The sequence below is a fragment of the Rhinatrema bivittatum genome, chromosome 3, assembly GCF_901001135.1.
Source record: "Rhinatrema bivittatum chromosome 3, aRhiBiv1.1, whole genome shotgun sequence".
NCBI lineage: Eukaryota > Metazoa > Chordata > Amphibia > Gymnophiona > Rhinatrematidae > Rhinatrema > Rhinatrema bivittatum.
This window is the reverse complement of record NC_042617.1, coordinates 494,039,779-494,067,314: the sequence shown is the minus strand read 5'-3', so window position 1 is coordinate 494,067,314 and position 27,536 is coordinate 494,039,779. Positions and strand designations below refer to the sequence as shown.

The window sequence follows — 27,536 nt, the reverse complement described above, 5'->3', positions numbered from 1 at the left end:
CAGCAGCACGAGGACTGACGGACATTTTCAGCGATTCAGTGGGGAGGTGGGATCGGGATCGTGCTGGGTGGGCTTAGGCAGGCTGAGGCAGAGAAGATAGCAGAACCCGATTTGATAGACAACACAGAACAGAACCAGATTTGATAGACAACACAGAACAGATTCTTTGTTAGGGAAAAAAAAAAAAGAACATTCTTATTGAGTGAGTCTCTACATTTTATCCTGGGCAGTGCCAGGCAGGGCTGGCAGTACTCTGCCTCATATTTGCTATTTTTAAACAGACTTAAAAGCATTCTCCTTGAGTGGTTCAGTGCTGGGTGGGTACTGGGCAGCAGTTCCAGGGCTGGGAGTACTCTGCCTCATATCTACTTTAGTTCTATGTGCACTGCAGTGCACACAGACAGACACATTCCGTGCATTGCCAGGCAGACAGTGAGGCAGTGGGCATTGTAAACAGAGTGAACATTGCCCTTCAGCAAGTCTGTTACATTTGCTATTTTTAAACAGACTTAAAAGCATTCTCCTTGAGTGGTTCAGTGCTGGGTGGGCAGTGCCAGGGCTGGCACTGGCAGTTCTCTGCCTCATATCTACTGAAAAGGAAGCTTGTTCTCTGTGCACTCACTGCACACACACAGACAGACACATTCCGTGCATTGCCAGGCAGGCAGTGAGGCAGTGGGCATTGTAAACAGAGTGAACATTGCCCTTCAGCGAGTCTGTTACATTTGCTATTTTTAAACAGACTTAAAAGCATTCTCCTTGAGTGGTTCAGTGCTGGGTGGGCACTGGGCAGCAGTTCCAGGGCTGGGAATACCCTGCCTCATATATACTTTAGTTCTATGTGCACTGCAGTGCACACAGACAGACACATTCCGTGCATTGCCAGGCAGACAGTGAGGCAGTGGGCATTGTAAACAGAGTGAACATTGCCCTTCAGCGAGTCTGTTACATTTGCTATTTTTAAACAGACTTAAAAGCATTCTCCTTGAGTGGTTCAGTGCTGGGTGGGCACTGGGCAGCAGTTCCAGGGCTGGGAGTACCCTGCCTCATATCTACTTTAGTTCTATGTGCACTGCAGTGCACACAGACAGACACATTCCGTGCATTGCCAGGCAGACAGTGAGGCAGTGGGCATTGTAAACAGAGTGAACATTGCCCTTCAGCGAGTCTGTAACATTTGCTATTTTTAAACAGACTTAAAAGCATTCTCCTTGAGTGGTTCAGTGCTGGGTGGGCACTGGGCAGCAGTTCCAGTGCTGGGAGTACCCTGCCTCATATCTACCTTAGTTCTATGTGCACTGCAGTGCACACAGACAGACACATTCCGTGCATTGCCAGGCAGGCAGTGAGGCAGTGGGCATTGTAAACAGAGTGAACATTGTCCTTCAGCGAGTCTGTTACATTTGCTATTTTTAAACAGACTTAACCGCATTGTCCTTGAGTGGTTCAGTGCTGGGTGGGCAGCAGTTCCAGGGCTGGGAGTACCCTGCCTCATATCTACTGAAAAGGAAGCTTGTTCTCTGTGCACTCACTGCACACACACAGACACATTCCGTGCATTGCCAGGCAGGCAGTGAGGCAGTGGGCATTGTAAACAGAGTGAACACATTCTCCTTCAGTGGTTCAGTGCTGGGTGGGCAGCAGTTCCAGTGCTGGGAGTACCCTGCCTCATATCTACTTTAGTTCTATGTGCACTGCAGTGCACACAGACAGACACATTCCGTGCATTGCCAGGCAGACAGTGAGGCAGTGGGCATTGTAAACAGAGTGAACATTGCCCTTCAGCGAGTCTGTTACATTTGCTATTTTTAAACAGACTTAACCGCATTGTCCTTGAGTGGTTCAGTGCTGGGTGGGCAGCAGTTCCAGGGCTGGGAGTACCCTGCCTCATATCTACTGAAAAGGAAGCTTGTTCTCTGTGCACTCACTGCACACACACAGACACATTCCGTGCATTGCCAGGCAGGCAGTGAGGCAGTGGGCATTGTAAACAGAGTGAACACATTCTCCTTCAGTGGTTCAGTGCTGGGTGGGCAGCAGTTCCAGTGCTGGGAGTACCCTGCCTCATATCTACTTTAGTTCTATGTGCACTGCAGTGCACACAGACAGACACATTCCGTGCATTGCCAGGCAGGCAGTGAGGCAGTGGGCATTGTAAACAGAGTGAACATTGCCCTTCAGCAAGTCTGTTACATTTGCTATTTTTAAACAGACTTAAAAGCATTCTCCTTGAGTGGTTCAGTGCTGGGTGGGCACTGGGCAGCAGTTCCAGGGCTGGGAGTACCCTGCCTCATATCTACTTTAGTTCTATGTGCACTGCAGTGCACACAGACAGACACATTCCGTGCATTGCCAGGCAGACAGTGAGGCAGTGGGCATTGTAAACAGAGTGAACATTGCCCTTCAGCGAGTCTGTTACATTTGCTATTTTTAAACAGACTTAACCGCATTGTCCTTGAGTGGTTCAGTGCTGGGTGGGCAGCAGTTCCAGGGCTGGGAGTACCCTGCCTCATATCTACTGAAAAGGAAGCTTGTTCTCTGTGCACTCACTGCACACACACAGACAGACACATTCCGTGCATTGCCAGGCAGGCAGTGGGCATAAACAGAGTGAAGATTGGCCTTCAGCGAGTCTGTTCAATCTGCTATTTTTAAACAGACTTAACCGCATTGTCCTTGACTTGGTCCGTTCATTTTGTTATTTTAAACAGACTGAGCATTCTTCTTGAGTGGGTCTGTTAATTTAGTTATTTTAAACTGACCGAACATTATTATTGTGGGACAGTGGGCAGTGTTACCACTAGTACTCATTGACATTAAATCCATAATGTCAGGGAAAGGGAGATGCAAGCGACTTAGTGGGAATGGCAGCGGAGGCACCGCAAAAGACACCAGCGCAACACCACCAGTACAGGTAAAAAGGCAACTGTCGCAATCAAACGTCTTTGTAGGGGATGGCAGTTCCATGGCAAAAAAAAAGAAATCAGACCATGAAACTTTGCAATCGCCAGCACCTGTTTCTGGCACTGTAGTTTTGGAGGAGAGTGAAGAGGAGGCAGAGTCTAGCCAGACAAAAGTTACACACCCAAGAGCAGCCAGGGGACAGAAGTGTCCTGCAAAACTTTGCGGTGACAAGGTAGCGCTGGCACTGTTAGCTTCTGATTCAGAAGAAGAATCTTCTTGGATGGGATTCTCATCAGAAACGGAAGATGTTATACCTGAGCAATCTTCGGTAGAATTGTCAGTTAGTCCTGTTTTAGCCTCCACCTCCAGAAATCTGCGGCAGGGGAGACATTCCACTGATATCGAGGAGGAGGAAGAGCTGTCAGAAGGGAGACAGAGGGTGACTGTTGCCCCCGCTGGCATTGCTTCGCCGGGTGCAGTGGGTGCACCACCCACACCCAGTAGTACCTCAACTCCAGTGCCACCATCCACCCCCAGGGCGGGAAAGAGAGGAGGATCACAAAAGAAATCTGCGATCTGGGCACATTTTAAAGTGACAGAAGACCCGCGTTATGCTCGGTGTAATTACTGTGCCAGGGATATTAGCAGAGGCAAGCAACTGGGACATCTGTCAAATTTTGGCATGGAGTATCATGTTAAGAGGCAACACCCAACAAGATTACTGCCATCTGGGGATGGTAGCATTTTCCGTCAGGGGACCCCTTCCCCTTCCAACCAGGGTGCAGTGGTAGGAAAGCAGCAGAGTCAGCCCACGCCCTCATACCCTTCTAGCAGTCAGGCGGCAGGCCAGAAACCCACTGACATGTGGGAGAAGCGACAATGCACCATGGAGGAAATGGGGTGGAGTGCGGTAACGCTATCCCGGGGTAGGAGGCAGGCAGCCGCAAAAGTAGTAACCAGGAGCATTGGGGAAATGATTGCCCTTGATGACCAGCCCCTGCAGTTAGTTGAGAATGTGGGTTTCAAACGTTTCTTGAAGGTCGTACTTCCAAATTACAAAGTCCCCTCCAGAACCACATTTAGTAGAAAGGTCATCCCCAGCCTGTACAAGCACTGTGTCAGTCGCGTGCAAGCACTGCTAGGTAAGGCAGACGGAAGAGTGCATTTCACCTGCGATATCTGGACCGCCATGAATGCTGCACACTCTTACCTCTCTCTGACAGCACACTGGTGGGACATGGCAGAGGCAGGGGCAGCCAGCAGCTCTATTACTGAACAAGCATCAGGGTGGAGGTGGGCTTTACTGAACACCCACCTGACGGACCATGCCCATACCGCTGCCAATATTCTAGCATGCATCAGAAAGATGCTGGCGAGCTGGAAAGTACACCAGCGAGACAGTAAAACGCGGGCAGGCTTTTTTGTCACAGACAACGGTGCAAACATGGTTAAGGCAATAAGCGATGGGCGGTTTAAGAACATCCGATGTTTTGCACACACTCTGCATCTGGTAGTGAAGTCAGGTTTGGGCTTGGAGTCCAAGGACAAGGAGACTGAATACCTGCGTAGGTTAATACAGAAGTGCAGGAACATAGCAGCACACTTCCACAGAAGTGTCAGGGCGGGGCAGGTTCTCTGAGAAAATCAGACTGCTTTGGATATGCCCCAGAAGCGTCTCATTCAAGACGTTCCCACCCGGTGGAATTCCACCTTTATGATGCTGGAGAGGTTATTGGAGCTGCAGACACCCCTTCATGAACTTTCTGGTACAATAGACATAGGTGTACAGAATCCCCTAGGGCATCACGATTGGTTAGTCATGAGTCAGCTGGTAAAAATCCTGCAGCCCTTCAAGGACGTCACGGAGGAGCTGAGTTCCAGAAGTTCCACCTTGGCTGACATCATCCCTATAGTGAAATTCCTGGATGACCATTTGGAAGGCATTAAACGGCAAGAGGGAATGACTGCTGAGGTGCTGCAGTGTGTGGACGTTTTGCAGCAGCAGGTGAAAGACAGATTAAGGCCTTTAACAGAGGACAGCACATACATGCTCGCCTCTGTCTGTGATCCCCGTGTGAAAGGTAAAATCGCCCTACAGACCAATTGTCTGTCATTTGTGAAGGAGCTGTTGTTAGCACAGGTCCGTGAACAGGAGCACCATAGGCGGAGACAGATTAGGCTTGAAGCACAGGTGGAAACAGCAGGCACGTCACAGAGTTGTGCTGCTGCTATCCCTGGCAGGAGAAGGACTGTGTCAGTGACAGATACTATTACTAGTGCCTCCACCTCAACGTCAGAACGCCCAAGGCATGTTGGCCATAAAGATACATCAGTAGTGCAACAGGCGAGAGAGAAAGTAACTGGATTGAGTGACTCTCAGCCCTCCCAAGCACAGGAGGAGACAGCAGCAGAGCTGTCAGTGAAACGGTATCTCTCAGAGCCGATAGAGAATACGCAGACAGATCCGCTGGCATATTGGGCACACAAGTCCACTGTCTGGCCACACCTAGCCAAAGTGGCTGAAGGATATCTGTCATGTCCACCAACAAGTGTGCCCAGTGAACGTGTTTTTCAATGACAGGGGATATCATGAGCCCTCACCGCTCAAGGCTTTCACCGGTCTTGATGGAAATGCTAGTGTTTTTGAAAGTAAACCTGCCAGTGCTTGGCTTTCCCGATTTTCCTTGTGAATGGCAAGATGAATAAAAGCTATTGAAAGGAGCCTTGCAGCAGTTCCAATTGCCTCCTATGCTCAAGATAATGTAAGCAGTAAGCACTGCAGCACATGTTCTTGACATGAATCGCTGTGTCTGACCGGCATCTACTGTGCAGCCCTAGTGTTCCCACAAGTGTCTTAACTCCGTTGCTGTTCCTGCCTGTACCTCCAGGCCTTGTGTCCCTAGCTGGGCAGTTCCATTTTGTTATTTTAAACAGACTGAGCATTGTCCTTCAGAGTGGGTCTGTTGATATTGCTATTTTAAACAGACTGAGCATTGACCTTCAGAGTGGGTCCGTTAATTTTCTTATTTTAAACAGACTGAGCTTTCTTCTTCAAGGCCGAAGTGGAGAAGGGTTCCATGTGAACAGCAGTTCAACATGGGTCAGCCGGTCCTAACAGATAGGCGAGCGCCGTTCGGTAGGGACGGGCGATGGCCTCCGTCGTCCTCGGCCGATCGAAAGGGAGTCGGGTTCAGATCCACGAACCCGGAGTGGTGGAGAATCGGCGCTGGGCTCTTCCCTCTTCACTCGCCGTTACTGAGGGAATCCTGGTCAGTTTCTTTTCCTATGCGACTTGTGTCCCTAGCTGGGATTGACCTCTGTCCTCCAATGATGTGCCTGTTCCTCCAGGCCTTGTGTTCCCACAAGTGTTTTAACTCCGTTGCTGTTCCTGCCTGTACCTCCAGCCATTGTGTTTCTACTGGTGTTTTAACTCCATTGCTGTGCCTGCCTGTCCCTCCAGGCCTTGTGTCCCTAGCCGGGATTGACCTCTGTCCACCAATGATGTGCCTGTTCCTCCAGGCCTTGTGTTCCCACAAGTGTTTTAACTCCGTTGCTGTTCCTGCCTGTACCTCCAGCCATTGTGTTTCTACTGGTGTTTTAACTCCATTGCTGTGCCTGCCTGTCCCTCCAGGCCTTGTGTCCCTAGCCGGGATTGACCTCTGTCCACCAATGATGTGCCTGTTCCTCCAGGCCTTGTGTTCCCACAAGTGTTTTAACTCCGTTGCTGTTCCTGCCTGTACCTCCAGCCATTGTGTTTCTACTGGTGTTTTAACTCCATTGCTGTGCCTGCCTGTTCCTCCAGGCCTTGTGTCCCTAGCTGGGCAGTTCCATTTTGTTATTTTAAACAGACTGAGCATTGTCCTTCAGAGTGGGTCTGTTGATATTGCTATTTTAAACAGACTGAGCATTGACCTTCAGAGTGGGTCCGTTAATTGTGTTCTTTTAAACAGACTGAGCATAGTCCTTGAGTGGGTCCGTTAATTTTGTTCTTTTAAACAGACTGAGCATTGACCTTCAGAGTGGGTCCGTTAATTTTCTTATTTTAAACAGACTGAGCATATTCCTTGAGTGGGTCCGTTAATTTTGTTCTTTTAAACAGACTGAGCATTCTTCTTCAAGGCCGAAGTGGAGAAGGGTTCCATGTGAACAGCAGTTCAACATGGGTCAGCCGGTCCTAACAGATAGGCGAGCGCCGTTCGGAAGGGACGGGCGATGGCCTCCGTCGTCCTCGGCCGATCGAAAGGGAGTCGGGTTCAGATCCCCGAACCCGGAGTGGCGGAGATTCGGCGCTGGGGCTCTTCCCTCTTCACTCGCCGTTACTGAGGGAATCCTGGTTAGTTTCTTTTCCTACGCTGCTTGTGTCCCTAGCTGGGATTGACATCTGTCCTCAAATGATGTGCCTGTTCATCCAGACCTTGTGTTCCCACGCGTATTCTTATTTCTGAGAGATTTTCCGATTCCTTTGTCATCAGCTAAAGTGCATAAGATGCGTTGATGAATAGTTTTGAAGATGACACATATGGCTTTATAGATGATACGGAAGTGGACGGGTAGCCAATGTAACTCTTTCAGAATGGGAGATATGTGGTCTCTCTTTCTTGCGCCTGTTAGTAATCGGGCTGCTGAATTTTGAACCATCTGTAGTGGTTTGGAATAGGATGAGGGCAGACCTAGCAATAGGGAACTGCAGTAGTCTAATTTCGCAAAAATGACTGCTTCGATGATCGTTCTGAAGTCTTGAGCATGGAAAAGAGGTCTTATCCTCTTCCAAACCTGGAGTTTATAGAAGCAGTCTTTGGTTGTTTTGTTGATATGTGCCTTGAAGTTTAGCCGGTTGTCTATTATCACTCCTAAGTCTGTAACTTGTGTGGTAGGTAGGTTGGTGGGAAGAGTAGTGTTGGAGATATTGTTTTCAGGAGAGATGAGTAGGATTTCTGTCTTGGATGAGTTTAAGATGAGGTGTAGGTTGTTTACTACTTGTTTGATTTTCTGGTGGCATGTTTCCCAGTAGTCAAGAGTTTTAGAGTATGTGTCTTTGATATGGATGATGATTTCAATATCATCTGCGTAAAGGAAGTACTTTAGATTGAGGTCGGTAAGAAGTTGGCAGAGAGGAAGAAGATAGATATTAAATAGGGTCGGAGATAATCAAGAACCTTGAGGGACTCCTATGACAGAGTCAAATCTTGAGGATTCCTTGTTTTGGAGTTTAACTTTGTAACCTCTGTTATCGAGAAACGTTTTGAACCAGGATCGGACGGTGCCGCTGATTCCTATGGACGAAAGCTGGTTTAGGAGGATGGCGTGGTTGACCGTGTCGAACGCTGCGGAAAGGTCTAACAAGATCAATAGGAAAGAGTTTCCTTTGTCGAGGCCCATTAAGATATAATATTATATCTTACAGTTGTGGTTTGGATCATATTCTTTAGGTCAAGACGGTTGTCTATAATTACTCCCAGGTCTCTCACATGGTTGTGGGTGAGAAGGTGTTTGTGATGGATCTGAGATGGGAGGTTTTCTTGCTTGTAGGAAAGGAAGAGGAGTTTAGTTTTAGAGGCATTGAGGACCAGGTTTAGACTGTTGAGGAGATTAGTGGTGGCTTCGGCTTGTAAGCTGTTGTTCCAAAGTGCGATGGCTTTCTTAATAGATTCTGTTATGGGAATAAGAATCTGAACATCGTCTGCATAGATGTAGTGAATGAGGTTAAGACTACTTAACAGTTGGCAAAGGGGAAGGAGGAAACGGCGGGGGTAACGGCAAAGCTGCTGCCAGGGGGGGCTATAACACGCGCCGCCGGAGCGGCGGGCCACCTGCCCCCCCTGGGCCTTCCCAGCCGACACGGAGCCGGTTGCGGCGCTCCGCCGCGGAGGAAATGCGCCCTGCGGCCGTCCGGGAGGCGTTCCCCGCCCCCCCCGCGAAAGGGGTGGGGGATGCGCCGAAAGCCCCCCCGGTCCCACCGAACCCGCCGCCGGGTTGAATCCTCCAGGCGGACTGCACGCACCCCACCCGTTTACCTCTTAACGGTTTCCCGCCCTTTTGAACTCGCTCTTGAAAGTTGTTTTCAACTTCCCTTACGTACTTATTGATTTTATATATTTACTTTATTTTTTTATTCCTGGACGGGGCCGGGGCCATCCGGGAGGCGTTCCCCGCCCCCCCGCGAAAGGGGTGGGGGATGCGCCGAAACCACCCCCGGTCCCACCGAACCCGCCGGGTTCAATCCTCCAGGTGGACTGCACGCACCTCACCCGTTTAACTCTTAACGGTTTCCCGCCCTTTTGAACTCGCTCTTGAAAGTTGTTTTCAACTTTCCCTTACGTACTTATTGATTTTATATATTTACTTTATTTTTTTATTCCTGGACGGGGCCGGGGCCATCCGGGAGGCGTTCCCCGCCCCCCCACGAAAGGGGGTGGGGGATGCGCCGAAACCACCCCCGGTCCCACCGAACCCGCCGGGTTCAATCCTCCAGGTGGACTGCACGCACCTCACCCGTTTAACTCTTAACGGTTTCCCGCCCTTTTGAACTCGCTCTTGAAAGTTGTTTTCAACTTTCCCTTACGTACTTATTGATTTTATATATTTACTTTATTTTTTTATTCCTGGACGGGGCCGGGGCCGCGGACTGCACGCACCTCACCCGTTTAACTCTTAACGGTTTCCCGCCCTTTTGAACTCGCTCTTGAAAGTTGTTTTCAACTTTCCCTTACGTACTTATTGATTTTATATATTTACTTTATTTTTTTATTCCTGGACGGGGCCGGGGCCGTCCGGGAGGCGTTCCCCGCCCCCCCACGAAAGGGGTGGGGGATGCGCCGAAACCACCCCCGGTCCCACCGAACCCGCCGGGTTCAATCCTCCAGGTGGACTGCACGCACCTCACCCGTTTAACTCTTAACGGTTTCCCGCCCTTTTGAACTCGCTCTTGAAAGTTGTTTTCAACTTTCCCTTACGTACTTATTGATTTTATTGCTTTACTTTATTTTTTTTATTCCTGGACGGGGACGGGGCCGTCCGGGAGGCGTTCCCCGCCCCCCCGCGAAAGGGGTGGGGGATGCGCCGAAACCACCCCCGGTCCCACCGATCCCGCCGCCGGGTTGAATCCTCCAGGCGGACTGCATGCACCCCACCCGTTTAACTCTTAACGGTTTCCCGCCCTTTTGAACTCGCTCTTGAAAGTTGTTTTCAACTTTCCCTTACGTACTTATTGATTTTATATATTTACTTTATTTTTTTATTCCTGGACGGGGCCGGGGCCGTCCGGGAGGCGTTCCCCGCCCCCCGCGAAAGGGGTGGGGGATGCGCCGAAACCACCCCCGGTCCCACCGAACCCGCCGGGTTCAATCCTCCAGGTGGACTGCACGCACCTCACCCGTTTAACTCTTAACGGTTTCCCCGCCCTTTTGAACTCGCTCTTGAAAGTTGTTTTCAACTTTCCCTTACGTAGTTATTGATTTTATTGCTTTACTTTATTTTTTTTATTCCTGGACGGGGCCGGGGCCGTCCGGGAGGCGTTCCCCGCCCCCCCGCGAAAGGGGTGGGGGATGCGCCGAAACCACCCCCGGTCCCACCGAACCCGCCGGGTTCAATCCTCCAGGCGGACTGCACGCACCCCACCCGTTTACCTCTTAACGGTTTCCCGCCCTTTTGAACTCGCTCTTGAAAGTTGTTTTCAACTTTCCCTTACGTACTTATTGATTTTATTTATTTATTTTATTTATTTATACCGGCATTGCATCCGCTGTAGGCTTCCCTGGTCGGTCTTGTGCATTTGAATAAACGGAGAGGAATTTGTAGGTCGATAATGGTGTGTTGGTGAATGATTTTTTATTTTATTTTATTTATTTATTTAAAACTTTTTTTTATACCGGCATTCGTAGGACACATCATGTCGGTTTACAAATAACTGAGAAAGGAAAGGAAATTACAATAAACAGGGGAGGGGTTAACTGGGTGATATACAAAGTAGAGGAGATGAGAGTCAGACAGGCAGCGTTACAAAAAGAACCAATATACAAGGTTAGTTGGCATGTGCACTAGGGATATTTAGTATATGAAACTTATTTACAGTAGGACATGGGCAGGTGCACGTAGGAACGATTAAGGGGGGGGGGGTAGGGAGGGAGGGGGGGCGAGACGGGGGTGGTGGGAACCGGGTACAGACGGTGATAGTTTTCAGGGAGAAATTGATGGTGGCGTGGGGGAGTGGGCAAAGGAGAGAGGAGAGATAGAGAGGGGTGGGAGAGGGGGGATGGGAGAGAGGTAGTGGGCTAGGTTGGGATTGAGGTGGTTCAGGAGGACATTGGATAGGATTGGGTGGAATTGGGGTAGGCTTGTTTAAAGAGCCATGTCTTGATTCCTTTTTTGAAGTGGCTCATGGATGGTTCTAAGCGGAGTTTGGCGGGTAGGGAGTTCCAGAGGGTAGGGCCGGCAATGGAGAAGGCTCTCTCCCTGGTAGCGGTGAGGTGCCCAACTTTAAGTGAGGGGGTTTGGAGAGTGCCAGCAAGGGAGTTTCTGGTGGGGCGGTTGGCTTGACGGAATTGTGGCATGTCTTCAAGCCAGGGTGAATTGTTATTGTATAATGTGTTATGGAGGATGGTAAGTGTTTTATATTGGGAGCGGAAGGTGATGGGGAGCCAATGGAGATCTTGGAGTATGGGAGTGATGTGGTCAGTTTTTCTGGTGTTTGTTAAGATTCTTGCCATGGCATTTTGTAGGATTTGAAGGGGTTTAGTGGTAGAGGAGGGGAGGCCTAAGAGAAGGGAGTTGCAGTAGTCGAGTTTGGTGAGTATGGTGGTTTGCATAACCGTGCGGAAGTCACAGGCATGGAGAAGGGGCTTCAGTTTTTTGAGAATTTGTAATTTGTAAAAGCCCCCTTTTAGAAGTGATTTAATGTGGGTTTTGAAGCTGAGTTGATTGTCTAGGGTGACTCCTAAATCTCTGACACTGGGCGGTAGTGTATGAGCTTGTGAGGCGTTGAGAGTCATTTGGCGGGATGAATTGAGTGATTGGTTTGTGAGGATGAGGATTTCAGTTTTCGAGGTGTTAAGAGCTAGGTGGAGATTGGAGAGGAGAGAATTGATGGATGTCAGGCATGTTTCCCAGTATTGAAGGGTTTCGTTGATGGATTTTTGAATTGGAATAAGTATTTGTACGTCATCAGCGTACAAGAAGAATTTTAGTCCTAGTTTAGAGAGGAGGTGGCAGAGAGGGAGTAAGTATATATTGAAGAGGGTGGAGGATAGAGAAGAGCCTTGTGGTACCCCTTGTGTGAGGGGAATGTGTGCGGATTCGAAAGTATCAAGCTTGACTAGGTATTTGCGGTGGTCAAGGTATGAGGAAAACCAGGATAGGGCTGTGTTTGAGATGCCTATCTCCGCTAAGCGTGATATTAGGATTTGATGATTCACGGTATCAAAGGCGGCTGAGATATCGAGAAGGGCAAGTATATATGATTGGCCGTGGTCCATGCCTTTAAGGATGGTGTCCGTTATTGCGAGTAGGAGTTTTTCGGTGCTACGGTCTTTACGAAAACCGTATTGGGTGGGGTGAAGAATATTGTTATCTTCTAGGAAATCGGTGAGTTGGGAGTTTACCACCTTTTCCATGATTTTGGATATGAAGGGCAGATTGGAAATAGGCCTGTAATTTGCAGGGTCATTGTGATCCAGGGTAGGTTTCTTTAGTAGTGGTTTCACGACGGCGAGTTTAAGTGGGTCGGGGACTTTCCCGGAGGTGATGGAGCAGTTTATGATTTCTGCTATTGGTTTTGCAATGGCAGAGGGAATGGGGAGGAGAATTTTTGATGGTATGGTGTCTGAGATGTGGGTGGATGGTCGCATCTTTTTTAATATGGATTCAATTTCCTTCACGGAGGTAGTGTCGAGAGAGTCGAGGTTAGAGTAGTTGTCGATCGGTAGTGGGTCTGTGGGAGCGGGATTGGGGGGTAGACGTGTAAGAATTTTGGAGATTTTACTTTGAAAGTAGTCGGCTAGTTTCTCGCATTTCTCAATGCTGTTTATTTCTTGGGGGGAGGGAATGGGGGATTTTGTGAGTTCTGCAGCGAGGCTAAATAGGGCGTTTGGATTGAATTTAAAGCTGTGGATTTTTGATGCGTAGAAGTCGCGTTTGGCGTGGATGGTTGCTTGTCGGTATGTATGCAATGTGTGTTTGTAGTCCATTTTGTGTGTGGGTGTTGGTTGTTTTCGCCAGGTACGTTCCTTGGTTCTAAGGTCTTGCTTTAGTTTTCTTAGTTCAGCGGTGTACCATGGCTTTCTCTCGGTGCGTGTGGGGGTTATTGTTTTGTGGATGGTGGGGCAGAGATCATTGGCTATGTTGGATAGGGACTTATTCCAGGAAAGAAGGGCAGTGTCTGGGTTAGATAAGTCAAGGTTTTCACTTACTTTGCTGAAGGCTAAGGAGAGTTCCTCCGAGGAACATTGTTTACGGAATGAGAATGTTTTTTCATGTGAGCTTGTGATCGGTGTATCAGTGTTGATGGTGAGTTGGGCGTTGATGAGAAAATGGTCTGACCAGGGGATGGGGGTGGTAATGGGTGATTGGGGTACTGAAATGCATGTGTTGACAAAGAGGAGGTCGAGGGTGTGGCCAGCTTTGTGTGTGGGCTCGGAGATTAACTGTCTGAAGCCCAGGGCTTTGAGGGTGAGAAGTAGGGTTTCACAAGCAGGCGTATTGGGGTGGGTGTCTACATGGAGGTTGAAGTCTCCGAGTATTATTGCGGGTGTGTCTGGTTTTATGTTGTCAGTGATGTATTCAATGAAGGGGGATGGGTCCTGTTCAAGTATACCAGGGGGGGCGTAGACAAGGCAGACTTGCAGAGATTTGGATTTAAAAAGCCCAATTTCAAGTTTTGTGGGGGGGGAAATGGTCTGTAGCTTAAGGTTAAGGTGTTTCTTGGTAGCTAGGAGTATGCCTCCTCCTCTTTTTCTGGGCCTAGGAATAGAGAAGATGTCGTATGTCTGTGTTGGGAGTTGGTTGATGAAAACGTGGTCTGAGTTCTTTAACCAGGATTCTGTGATAGCACAGATATCTGGGTTTGTGTCAGTGAGTAAGTCTTGAAGTATGGGGGCTTTCTTTAGGATGGATTGTGCATTGAAAAGGGAGATGGTAAGTGTTGCAAGGCCTAGCAGCTGGGTGAAGGGTGAGATCATGATGGGCACTAGGGATTTGTGCTGGGGAAGGGAGTGAGGGTATGCTGGGCGGAACGTCCGCCGGTGGGGGTGGTGTATGATGGGAATAGTGGGGAGGCACATTTTGGGAGGGGACAGACGGGAAGTAGACAGACGGGTGGGTGGAGGCCGGTCGAGAGGTTGGGGAGAGGAAATGGGAGGGAGGCAGGGCAGGTTGTGCTATTAGAATGGCGGGGGGTGGGAAATTGTCAGGATCGGAGATATAAGGGTGTGCAGTGGAGGTGCAGTGAGAGGATTCCACTACTGGGTGTAGGGTAGATCGATTGGAGCAGGTTTATACAGGTTTATAGAGATTGTATGGGGTAGGTTTCATGGAATCGAGCTGGGAGCAGTGCTATGTAGACACAGATATGGCGCAATATAGTACAGTGCAATGGACCAATGTAATAATACAGTGTAAATCAACGTGACAGGTTCATAAAATGCAGCACAATATAGTATATTGGAGTAGTATAGGGTCATAGGTGCGATGTGACATAAAATACTGAGTGTCTCTAGTGAGTTTACCGGATAGAAGGTTGGGGTCTGGAGTCTGGCAGGAGGTGGACTCCATACAATTATCCAGCCTCAGACGCAGGGGCTTGTGTGGGTATGTGGTCAGGTTGTCTATTAGGTCTTGGTAGTCTGGAGTGCAGGATTCCGATGTCAGGTCTTTGCCTTGCTCAGTTGTGTGGGGGTACGTTCGCTTGGATATGTCCAGAGTGAGAGGGTGGCATCAAAGGAGACCTTCTGGGCTGTTTGAAGGGGCTGCTCGAAGGGGCGCTCAAAGGGGCAGGCCCCTTTGACGCGCTCCTTCGACGCGTGACGCTCGGCGCGTGACGCCTAGCTTACTATCAAATTTATGGGATGACTGTCGCCTTAGTCGCTCTTTTGTGATGTCATCAGGGGCGCGACTCTCGTGTTGGTGCCGAATGGCGTCTGGCTGCAGGTAAGTGAAGCTTGGAAACAATGCGGACTAGGGCGCGTGGTAGGCCTCGTGGCCGGTGCGGTGCCCCCGGTGGTAGGGCGAGAAGTTGAGGCCTTACCCCGATGGGTCCTGCGCCGGCTGCGCGGCCCTTCTCCCAGCGCCTACGAGTTGCAGACAGGCAGCTTGCTCCGTTCGCCGATCGCGATCCGCAGGCAAAAGAGCGAAAACGGCAGGGGAGCAGGTTTAAATCCCCCGCCTTAGTCGCTCTTTTGTGATGTCATCAGGGGCGCGACTCTCGTGTTGGTGCCGAATGGCGTCCGGCTGCAGGTAAGTGAAGCTTGGAAACAATGCGGACTAGGGCGCGTGGTAGGCCTCGTGGCCGGTGCGGTGCCCCCGGTGGTAGGGCGAGAAGTTGAGGATTTGTAAATGACTCTGAACTGAATTGGTAACCAGTGGAGGTCTTTTAGGACTGGGGAAATGTGGCCTCCTTTCCTAGTGTTTGTTAGTAGACGGGCTGCTGTGTTTTCAACCATTTGGAGTGGTTTCGTGTATGAGGAAGGGAGTCCAAGTAATGTAGAGTTGCAGTAGTAGAAAATGAGGGCTTGGAGGATGGTTCTGAAGTGTTTGGCGTGGAAGAGTGGTCTTATCCTTTTTTAAACTTGCAGTTTATAGAAGCAGTCTTTGGTGGTTTTATTGGGGGGCCACTACCGGCCTAACACCGTCCGCCGGCTGATCCTCCATCAGAAGGACTTGGGCCCCCGAGCGGCGCTGGGGAGCCGGTCTTCTGTATGCCACATTTCCCGCGCCCGCCGGACAGGCGGGGATTCGGCGCTGGGCTCTTCCCTCTTCACTCACCGTTACTGAGGGAATCCTGGTTAGTTTATTTTCCTCCACAGCTTGTGTCCCTAGGTGGTCCCTGCGGGTCGGTACGGCAAGAGCGGTATTCAAACAGCAAGCACTGGGGTATGAAAATACAGACCCCTGTGTACTTACTTGGTAGAGGTTTTGCTAGGAGTAAGAATTTGTTGAGGATAATGTCAGTTTCTTAATAAGATCTCATGCTTTGACTGTTGAGGAGATTAGTGATGGCTTGTAAGCTGTTGTTCCAAAGTGCGATGGCTTTGTTAATAGATTCTGTTATGGGAATAAGAATCTGAACATCGTCTGCATAGATGTAGTGAATGAGGTTAAGACTAGTTAACAGTTGGCAAAGGGGAAGGAGGAAACGGCGGGGGGGAAACGGCGAAGCTGCTGCCGGGGGGGGGGGGGGGCAATAACACGCGCCGGAGCCGGTATTTACCCTTAGATGGAGTTTACCACCCACTTTGGCCTGCATTCCCAAACAAACAGACTACGAGAAAACCCGGTCCCGGCGCGCCGGGGGCCGCTACCGGCCTAACACCGTCCGCGGGCTGAGGCTTGATGAGAAGGACTTGGGCCCCCGAGCGGCGCCAGAGAGGCGATCTTCCGTACGCCACATTTCCCGCGCCCGCCGGACAAGCGGGGATTCGGCGCTGGGCTCTTCCCTCTTCACTCGCCGTTACGGAGGGAATCCTGGTTAGTTTCTTTTCCTCCGCGGCTTGTGTCCATAGGTGGGATTGACCTCTGTCCTAGAATGATGTGCCTCTTCATCCAGGCCTAGTGTTCCTACTGGTGTTTTAAGTCCATTGCTGTGCCTGCCTGTTCATCCAGACCTTGTGTTCCCACACGTATTATTATTTCTGAGAGATCTTCCAATTCCTTTGTCATTTTCTGAAGTGCATAAGTAGGGTAGCTAAATGAGGAGAATATTGGAGGGGCGAAGTTCCATATTCAAAGCTGAGTAGCTGTACTTATCTAGTGAAAGTTTGAAGGATCAGGGAAGGCTTGTAAGAATAGCCAAGTTTGTTAATAGATTCTGTTATGGGAATAAGAATCTGAACATCGTCTGCATAGATGTAGTGAATGAGGTTAAGACAAGCTAACAGTTGCCAAAGGGGAAGGAGGAAACGCCGGGAGGGGGGGCTATAACACGCGCCGCCAGAGCAGCGGGCCACCTGCCCCCCCTGGGCCTTCCCAGCCGACCCGTTGCCGGTTGCGGCGCACCGCCGCGGAGGAAATGCGCCCTGCGGGGCCCGGGGCCGTCCGGGAGGCGTTCCCCGCCCCTCCCCCACCCCCCGCGAAAGGGGTGGGGGTGGGGGATCCGCCGAAACCCCGGTCCGACCGAACCCGCCGGGTTGAATCCTGCGGGCGGACTGCACGGACCCCACCCATTTACCTCTTTACAATTTCACGCCCTCTTGAACTCCCTCTTCAAAGTTGTTTTCAACTTTCCCTTGCGGTACTTACTTATTTATTTTATTTAAGGTTTTTTTATACCGGCATTCATGAAATCGTTCACATGATGTCGCTTTACAGAAAACAGGGGTGCAAAGAAAACAACCTATAACATAAATACACGTGGTGAAGAGATGCAGTTACAATTAACTGGGGCTATGAACTGGGAGTGTAAGAAATAAAGAGGGATAGAGGAGGTTAATTATATACATGTGTAGAATATAAAAATATACAAGAGTACATTACAAATATGGCGTCCAATATATACAGCTTCTGAGCTGAGAATTTATTGATGGTGTGTGTTAGGTGCAGTTCGGGAAGGCTTGCCTGAAAAGCCATGTCTTGAGTCTTTTCCGAAAGGTTAGGAGGCAAGGTTCATTTCTGAGATCTGGGGGGATGGAGTTCCATAACGGTGGACCTGCTGTGGAAAGGGCTCAATCTCTAAAGGTGCTGTGATAAGTGGTTTTGGAGGGTGGAACAAGGAGGCATCCTCTGTAGGCTTCCCTGGTCGGTCTTGTGCATTTGTATAAACGGAGAGGAATTTGTAGGTCGATTATGGTGTGTTGGTGAAAGATTTTGTATATCAAGGTGATGGATTTGTAAATGACTCTGAACTGAATTGGTAACCAGTGGAGGTCTTTTAGGACTGGGGAAATGTGGTCTCTTTTCCTAGTGTTTGTTAGTAGACGGGCTGCTGCGTTTTCAACCATTTGGAGTGGTTTTGTGTATGAGGAAGGGAGTCCAAGAAATGTAGAGTTGCAGTAGTCTAATTTGGAGAAAATGAGGGCTTGGAGGATCCTGGTTAGTGTCTTTTCCTCCGCGGCTTGTGTCCCTAGCTGTGATTGAACTCTGTCCTCGAATGATGTGCCTCTTCATCCAGGCCTTGTGTCCCTAGCTGGGATCGACCTCTGTGCTCGACTGCTGCGCCTCTTCATCCCGGCCTTGTGTTCCCACAAGTGTTTTAACTCCGTTGCTGTGCCCGTTCCTGCAGGCCTTGTGTTCCTCTGGGGATAGGGAAATACATACAGTAACTGAGTGTAAGCAAGTATGATTTGCATTGAATACAAGAATGTCAGTATATAAAAATGACAAATAAATATAAAAATAAATGAAGTGCTATAAACTTTTTTAAAAAGAATATAAATCCATAAAAAAAAAATTGTACTATCCGAGTATCAGTGTTCATCCATGTTCCTACTGGTGTTTTAACTCCATTGCTGTGCCTGCCTGTTCATCCAGGCCTTGTGTTCCCACAGGTGTTTTAACTCAGTGGCGGTGCCTGTTCATCCAGGCCTTGTGTTCCTCTGGGGATAGGGAAATACCTACAGTACCTGAGTGTAATCAAGTCTGACGTGCTAGAAACGTTTTCGAATAAGAATATAAATACATTAAAAAAACACATAATTACTATCCGAGTATCCGTGTTCATCCAGGCCTTGTGTTCCCACAGGTGTTTTAACTCAGTGGCGGTGCCTGTTCATCCAGGCCTTGTGTTCCTCTGGGGATAGGGAAATACCTACAGTACCTGAGTGTAATCAAGTCTGACGTGCTAGAAACGTTTTCGAATAAGAATATAAATACATTAAAAAAACACATAATTACTATCCGAGTATCCGTGTTCATCCAGGCCTTGTGTTCCCACAGGTGTTTTAACTCAGTGGCGGTGCCTGTTCATCCAGGCCTTGTGTTCCTCTGGGGATAGGGAAATACCTACAGTACCTGAGTGTAATCAAGTATGACGTGCTAGAAACGTTTTCGAATAAGAATATAAATACATTAAAAAAACACATAATTACTATCCGAGTATCCGTGTTCATCCAGGCCTTGTGTTCCCACAGGTGTTTTAACTCAGTTGCTGTGCCCATTCTTCCGGGCCTTGTGTTCCCACAGGTGTTTTAACTCAGTGGCTGTGCCTGTTCATCCAGGCCTTGTGTTCCCACAAGTGTTTTAACCTGGTTGCTGTGCCTGTTCATGCAGGCCTTGTGTCCCTAGCTGGAATTGACCTCTGTCCTCGAATGATGTACCTGTTCATCCAGGCCTTGTGTTCCCACACGTATTCTTATTTGTGAGAGATCCTAGGCTCCAATTCGTTTGTCATCAGCTGAAGTGCGTAAGTACAGTCTGAATTCACTAGACGCCAACGTAATTCACTATACGCCAACGATATTCACTGGACGCCAATGTAAACACCGGGAACACACAACTCTAGGGGTGGACCCGTTCCAGGGAGTCCTTCCCTGAACAAGCATGAGGGTGGAGGTGGGCTTTACTGCACACCCACCTGACGGACCATGCCCATACCGCTGCCAATATTCTAGCATGCATCAGAAAGATGCTGGCGAGCTACCAGTGTTTTAACCTAGTTCCTGTGCCTGTTCATGCAGGCCTTGTGTCCCTAGCTGGGATTGACCTCTGTCCTCGAATGAAGTGCCTGTTCATCCAGGCCTTGTGTTCCTACTGCTGTTTTAACTCCATTGCTGTGCCTGCCTGTTCATCCAGACCTTGTATTCCCACACGTATTCTTATTTCTGAGAGATCCTCCAATTCCTTTGTCATCTGCTGAAGTGCGTAAGTACCGTCTGAATTCACTAGACGCCAACGGAATTCACTAGACGCCAACGATATTCACTGGACGCCAATGTAAACACCGGGTACACACAACTCTAGGGGTGGACCCTTTCCAGGGAGTACTTCCCTGCACAAAGGAAAGGGAACTCTCTCCTGGGCCAATTGATAAGAAAACCACAATTCTGCAGCCAAAAATAGGCTGGAAATCCTTCCCCCATTGACTTTAATGGGCGACATATGTACATATACCCAACTCATTAGATTTTTTTTATGTCCATATTGGCCGCAAGTGGGACCCACTTTCGGACATAAGAAATATGAACATAAAATTTTGCTCTGCACATCCCTAATAACCTCATTTCTGAGACAGGTAAAACATTTAAAACAAATCAAAGAAAGTATTTTTTCACTCTGTAATTTTATACACATACACAAACACATATTGCTTTATTCGGCTGAGATTTTTTTATTATTAGAAATGTACTACCTGCTATTTTGCTGAAAGTTCTATCCCTAAAAATGCATTGACATCTAATGATATACAAACTTTGCAGATTTATTTGTTCTTAAAGCATTTGTTCCCATTGTTGAAACAGTTATATAAATCTACAGTGTCATACTTGAGACTCAAATAATTAAACAACTTCACTGATGACAATGAACTCCATGTGAAACATAAGTTTTATGGCTTCGTGTAGAGTTCTCTGAACAATTACACCATATTCTTAAATGTAATTTTTTAAAATGACTAATCTGCGATGAGCTATGAGTATATCAGAAGACTTTTCAGAAAAATGGTTCTATTTTCTGCAGTATGTTTTTCTGGTTAGTAATATTTTAAATGGGTTTTGTTTTAACTGAAAAGCAATCCAAATCCTAAACAAAGTCTCCAAGGGTGTCCCAGTGGTGCAGTGTGTTTTCACGGCCAACTTCAAAACATGGTTTAAGGCCTCTATGAAAACCTTTTTTTCCCACTAGTTCACCTTCTTCATTTTTTCTCAGTCGAAACCTATCTTACTTTAATTCATTGGCATTCTTATCTTGGTAGTGTGCAGTAATTGAAGCCCATTCATAGCTAGCTAGTGTTTCTTCATGTAAACATGTTCTCTTTCATCCATCCATAAACTGTATTGTAACCCTTGTTGAATAGGAATTGTCATAACAGAGCTATAGCATAATACAAATTCAGGGACTGATTTACTAAGGCTTTTTTCCCATGTTGTGTCTATAGGAATTTTGGGAAATAAGTTTAGTAAATGTGGATCACAGATTATAAACCATTTGGTGACAGGGAAAATACCACTGTAACTGAATAAAACTCATGTTCAGCTACCAATAAAAAAGGCATAAACTAAATAAAAATAAGCAAATAAACATCTATTAACCCTTTCTTAATTATATTTCCTACCTGCAATGACAGAAAGAGGGAGAAAGAGAAAGAGAGAAAACCCATCCATAAGGTCCTTCTAGTAGTTAGCTATTTATATCTCTATAGGAGGCCCACTTAGTAACTCAAGGTGAGATTAGGTAGTAGTGTAGGGCTTAGGGGCCACTTTTACATGCAGAGTGGGAAGTACGAACAGAACAGTACACTCTTGTGAAGATTTGATGTCCTTTGGAGTGAGGAAACTCACACAACGATGAGATTTGTACAGTGTTCTCTCAGCCTAGCTTGATGTTACCCAGGTAGAGCATCCATCAAGCTAGGTTGAGAGAACATTGTATAAATCTCATCGTTGTGTGAGTTTCCTCACTCCAAAGGACATCAAATCTTCACAAGAGTGTACTGTTCTGTTCGTACTTCCCACTCTGCATGTAAAAGTGGCCCCTAAGCCCTACACTACTACCTAATCTCACCTTGATTTACTAAGTGGGCCTCCTATAGAGATATAAATAGCTAACTATGAGAGTAGCTTTACTGATAGTTTCTCTCTCTCTGTCTCTCTCTTTTTCATCATGGTATGGGCACAGCTTAACACCAATGGAAAAGGTGTAGTTATTTTCAGCATTAAAACTGTGCAATATGGCTTTTCAAAGTGTTCACTTTTACAAAAATATCACCCCCCAACTCCTCCCATTTTAAAAATTAGCATCGCACCATGTGTTATGGTGCTTTTCGCATGCGTTAAGGCATTTTTCAGTATGCAAAAACACCTTAATGCATGCAAAAACACCATAATATGAGTTGGAAAATAACTCCCTTAGATAGTAACTTTCAAACGATCGCTTGGGCACACATATACACATGTGCATCGGCGCGAGCCCAGAGACATGGTAATTTTATAACATAAGCACACATATGCGCATATGTTATAAAATAGCCTGGGCACGCACATGTGTTCCCCCAGTTTTGCAAGTGGGTGCGCACAACTGCACAAAGTCAGGTATGAACCATGCATGTGGGGGAATTGTATAACAGGTATGCATCCATGCTATGATCAGTTTCATCAGTTCTCCCAGTCTAGAGCTAAGTCCTCCAAACCCCCTTGGTTCTTTAGCCTGCACTGCCCCCAAATACCCCAGACTCCTTAAACCTCCCCCAGGCTGTCAAGTCTTCGGCTTTGTCAGCCGGGATTGGCCTAGACACCACCCTAAATTTTGTTGGCATGCTTAATAAGTGACCCCTGCTCTTTTATGGACCAGGGCCTATCGCACCACAGAGAACTTCATCAGTTCTCTGTGGTGCGACAGGGATGCCTGTTTCTTTTATTTTTTTAACTTACATCTCCTCCACAGCAGAAGTAAACTTCCGCAGTGCTGGACCTGGGTACACACCCAGGCACATAGGTACTTGCACACACATCTCTTGACCATACCCCATAACATCCTTGCTCTGCTCACAACACACCCATACCATGCCCCTTTATTTTATTTTACATGCAATCGACTGAAGCGTATCGCCCAAGGAAAAAAACGGCAATAAAAGTTTACAAACGATGGCACATATAGAGTGTATATTTCTTGGAATTCTGGACCTTTACAATTTTGGAAGATATCAGTCGTACAGGATACCGGGGTATATTCAATTTGTGAAAGAAATCTCTTCTATATTCCCCTGAAGAAGGAAGTTTGTTTCTTCTGAAACACTGCGGTGTCAGGTGATTTAGGAAGATAATTTAGTAAATCTTGCAAACTCTCGCCTTCCCAGTGTTGAATGGTTTACTTTGAGGTTTTAGGACTCATTTTCCGTGTTAAAAGTTTTTTGCAAACAGATAAATGCATACCTTTATTTTATTTAATAAAATGTAAAAAAATATATATGTGTTTGGCATGTACAATGACTGATGATTAAATCTTAAGGCACATTTAGAATTGTTAGATAGACCCTCAGCATTTAGAGGACTAAGTTACAGTTCCTCAATTGCTTATATTAAGTGCCAGAAAAGAACACATTACACCCATTCTCAAACAACTTCACTGGCTACCCATCACCTCTAGAATTCAATTTAAGACCCTTACCCTCATACACAAAGCTATCCACAATCCGGACATGCTTTGGTTCACAGACACTCTACACATTCGTTCCTCCTCCAGACCCACCAGAATGCCTTATATAGCAACTATACACACGCTCTCTCCCAACTCTTTCAACTAACAACCACCAAACAACGCGCCCTTTCATTAGCTGGACCTTCTCTATGGAACACAATGCCTACCCAGCTATGCCTCGAGACCTGCCCTAAGAAATTCAGACAGAAACTTAAGACTTGGCTGTTTACGCATGCCTACTCATGATCCCTTCTCTGCCCACTTCCCCGTCCTACACCCTCCCCCTCCCTCCCTCCTCTCCCTTCCCCCTCCCTCCACCCTCTAGGTCCCCTCCCTTAGATCTCCACACAATGCACCACATCCCTCCCCTGCTAGTTCCCCCGCCCCCCCCTTTCCCCCCCACCCATTCTTCCTTCCTCAGCCTCGTCTCACCCCCCTCCCCCCTTCCGCGCCTCCTTTTTACTTTGATTGTATATAACTTGTATATATGTACCTAGGTTTGTTTCATGTTTACTGAATATATTCCAAAGCCCCTGTTTACCCGACCCCATTCCCCCTCCTTTCCCTCCCCCCTCAGTTATACTATCAGTTACACTGTAAAGCGATGTTGACATTGGGCCTGATTTTAAAAAGCATTTACTCGAGTAAAAACCAGGTTTACAGGGGTAAATTCACTTTACTTGAGTAAGTGGGTTTTTGAAAATTGCTACAATATATGCCATTGACTTGTCTATAGGATTTACTCACATAAGTGCACTTTACTTGAGTAAATGGCTTTTGAAAATTGCTACAATAGTAGCTACATTTACGCATGTAACTCCTTTTGAAAATTACCCCCATAGTGAGGGCAAAGGTAGCACCGGCGCCATTTTGAATATTGGCAATACGGACCGCATGCAGGAGGTCGCTCCCGGACCCCCGCTCGCACAAAATTATAAAATCTACCCCAGCGAGTTTAAAATGTTATCCTGCTTTCTACTGAAAGAAGTGAAATTGATGTAGCATAAGCTTGATGTGATCTCTGCTTTCGCACCTACCAAAATTCTCACAGCAATACTTTTAAAATCTGGTGGTACTTTACACTGAATTGTGAGATGCCGTTACATAGGGAATTGCAGTGATCAATTCAGCTGGTGATTAATCTATCAATTACAGTAGCAGGATTGTATTTATCAAGGAAATTGCATAGTTGGCAGATTTGATATAGGACACATGAAAGTGGACACTGTCACATTCAAGATATGGAGTTCCACTGTGAGCCTGTGATGTTTCAGTTAAGTTGAAACCTTAGGCTTCATACTGACTCCTTAGGATGTAAGGTGGTATCTGCTAATGAGGGAAACAATTGTAAGAGGTGACCTTGGCAGCTGAGCCAGAGGAGTTCCTATATAGATGGATTTAGTCTGAGTTGTGTTTATTAAGACATGGGCTACTGCTGTGAGACATTTATTGAGATTGGCAAAAGATGAAGTTTGGTCAAATCCCATTTTGATACAGAATTAGATGTTATCTGCAAATTGGTGGCATGTGATATTGAGGGACAGGATGAGATCACATCTAGGACACATGTAGATGTTCACCAGTATTGAGGGGGAGGACTGAGCCCTGAGACACTCCACAGGTAAGCAAAGCCATCTGCTATTGGGAGGGAGGATGGGAAGGGGGAGAATCCTGCAGTGACTGACCCCTGCAACCAGTTGCAGGGAGCAGGGCTATTATAGGTTGAACTGGTCAGTTTTTCCATTTCCCCCCACCTGCCCTGTAAGGACTGTCCTACATCTGAGTACCAGCACCTTTCTTTCTAGAAAAGAAAGCGCTGCTAAGGACTAAAATTGAAAGATAAAACATAAATGAAATGCATTAGCCAAATTGTAATTGGAATTTGATAGGAATATACAGTGTTTTTATCGTTTAGTTTTAAGAGTGCACTAATGCGAGATAGTCTGAACTAATGTGCATTAGTGCATACTAATCTAAAATTAGTGTGCACTAAAAGCAAAACAAAAAAAATCCCAAAAGTTTGAAAACTCTATAAAGAAAATGTTATACAATTTTTTGGCTGCACATACCTATATAGTGTATGGATCTAGTGTATGTCAATCAATAATGGTACAAGAAATTTTTAGAAAAGGCACGAAAATGGTAGCCTTTATAGAATATACAAACCAGACTATAAATCCCTTGTTAAAAGTATTACAGACCAACTTCAGTCAAGAGAATAAAAAAAATGAATAAAATAAAAAAAGGTAACATCAAACACAGTTAATATACAGTCATATTAAGAGTAATTTTATAACTGGCACATACATTTGCAAGCTGTTATGTGCTCAAGTTACAGCAATGTTCAAAGTGAATTTATGCATGCAAGTTACTTTGAAAATTATTATGGTAAAATTACACATACACCATTACATTTATTTTGTGCACATAGGTTTGCTGAAAGAATGCATACTTTTTAAATCAAAAAGGATACATGTACATTCCACCCCTGTCTAGATTCCATTCCCTGGAACACCTATTCCCTGTCATGTAAAAGGATGCATATGTACGTGTATGCGCACAATTTTATGTGTGAATTGTTCATGTAATTTCCTAAAGGGTCATTTTTATGGCTAAAAAATATTACCTTCCCTAGGGACAATTTTCAAATTAGTACTTGCACGTGTAGATTTTAGACGAATTGTCAAAGAGAAAGTACATGTATACACTTTCCCTTTGAAAACTGCCCAAGAAGAAAATATCTGCAGAAATTTGCACCTGCTTCTGCTGTTATTTTTTGCAACCAAAACAATGTGCATCACTTTGCAAATCCAAAACTATATGCATTGCTCCCTTCCCTGATCTAACCCTCTCCCAGTAATGTGAACAGGTTATATTGGCCTTAAGGTCAGTTCCTAATCATCAGATCCATTTGTAATACTTGAAATACTAATTATCTTTCATGCATAAAGACTTCAAAGTAAATAAAGATTCTTCTAGTTACTCATTCTGTTTCAATATGATAGGCTCCAGTGAGTTTCAAGTAAACATCGAAACATTTATTACAAAAGTGCAACTGATGTGGATTAAGATAAAACTGGAATAATTGCATTATAATACTACTAATCAAATAAGGCCCCTCTATCAAACTCATCTGTAACCCCTGTTACGTGTATTTCAATTATAGCTATTTAAAAAAATGGTTCTAGTTTCTAATTTGACTGTAAAGTCTGTTGCATATATTGCATATATTGCCCCGTTTAATATTTTAATGTTGCTCCGTATAATATTTTATTGTAAAGCCTGTTGCTGCATTATTGTTCACTGTAAACCAAGGTGATGTTCTGAATGTGCCACGGTATATAAAATTCTCTAAATAAATAAATAAATAAATACAGTGCATTGTGTTTTATTTGTTTGAATCTTAATAAATATCTACCAATAGAAAAAGTTACATATTTTCAATATTAAAATTCCAACAGAAAAGCTCAGGTCTTTCACGTGCCTTGATTGTATCATATTGCATAAAACTCAGGAGGACCTCCTATAGGTTACTAGAAGCCTTCAGCACAGTAGACACACACTTCCAACCCCTCTGCCTAGCACCCAGTTTTCCACATACCCACAGGACCCAGCATCTCCTTTCTCTCTATCCCCTTTTTTGCCCAAAAGCATCCCCTTTTTCTCACCTCCCCTGCTCCTCTTCCTCCAAGCAAGCTGATCCTTCACCAATGACCACTACAGACAGAAGCTTCCTTCTTCTTGCACAGGCTTCCTGAGTTTCTGCTTGCAGGCTTCTTATAGAAGGGTGGAAAGGGAGGGAACAGTGGTCTCATGCTTGGATGCACAGGTTGAACACTCCAAAAGCTGGCTATACTTATACTAATCTAGAGGTTGCTAAGCAGACTGTTGCCCATATGGACATCAGTCCAGGTTGTATTTGGTCAGATTGAACTGCATTCTGATCAAAATATAAATGTACTTCCTGAACTATCTCAGAGAATAATATTAAAAAAAAATCATCTTTAATTCTTAACGATAGCAGGATTTGATGAAATCAGCTTAGATTTGTAAAATTAGCCAAATAGGATAAACAAAAAGCTTTCTTGTGATTTAAGTAGTTCTATCATTTAACCAATTACTTTACTTAAAAACTGGAATCA

The 27,536-nt window shown here is 46.4% G+C and overlaps 1 protein-coding gene across 2 annotated transcripts in view; it reads right to left on the bottom strand.

Annotated features, from left to right (window-relative positions):
• LOC115088840 (cysteine-rich venom protein triflin-like) overlaps nucleotides 1–27,180 on the bottom strand; it is a 140,369-nt gene extending 113,189 nt beyond the window's left edge. Inside the window, exon 1 of one of the 2 annotated variants that reach the window (XM_029597027.1) lies at nucleotides 27,063–27,180. The gene's annotated coding sequence lies outside the window, so the exon portion shown is untranslated. The remainder of the gene's footprint in view (nucleotides 1–27,062) is intronic. The other variant, XM_029597026.1, reaches the window with a different exon arrangement.
• Nucleotides 27,181–27,536: the final 356 nt, after the last annotated feature.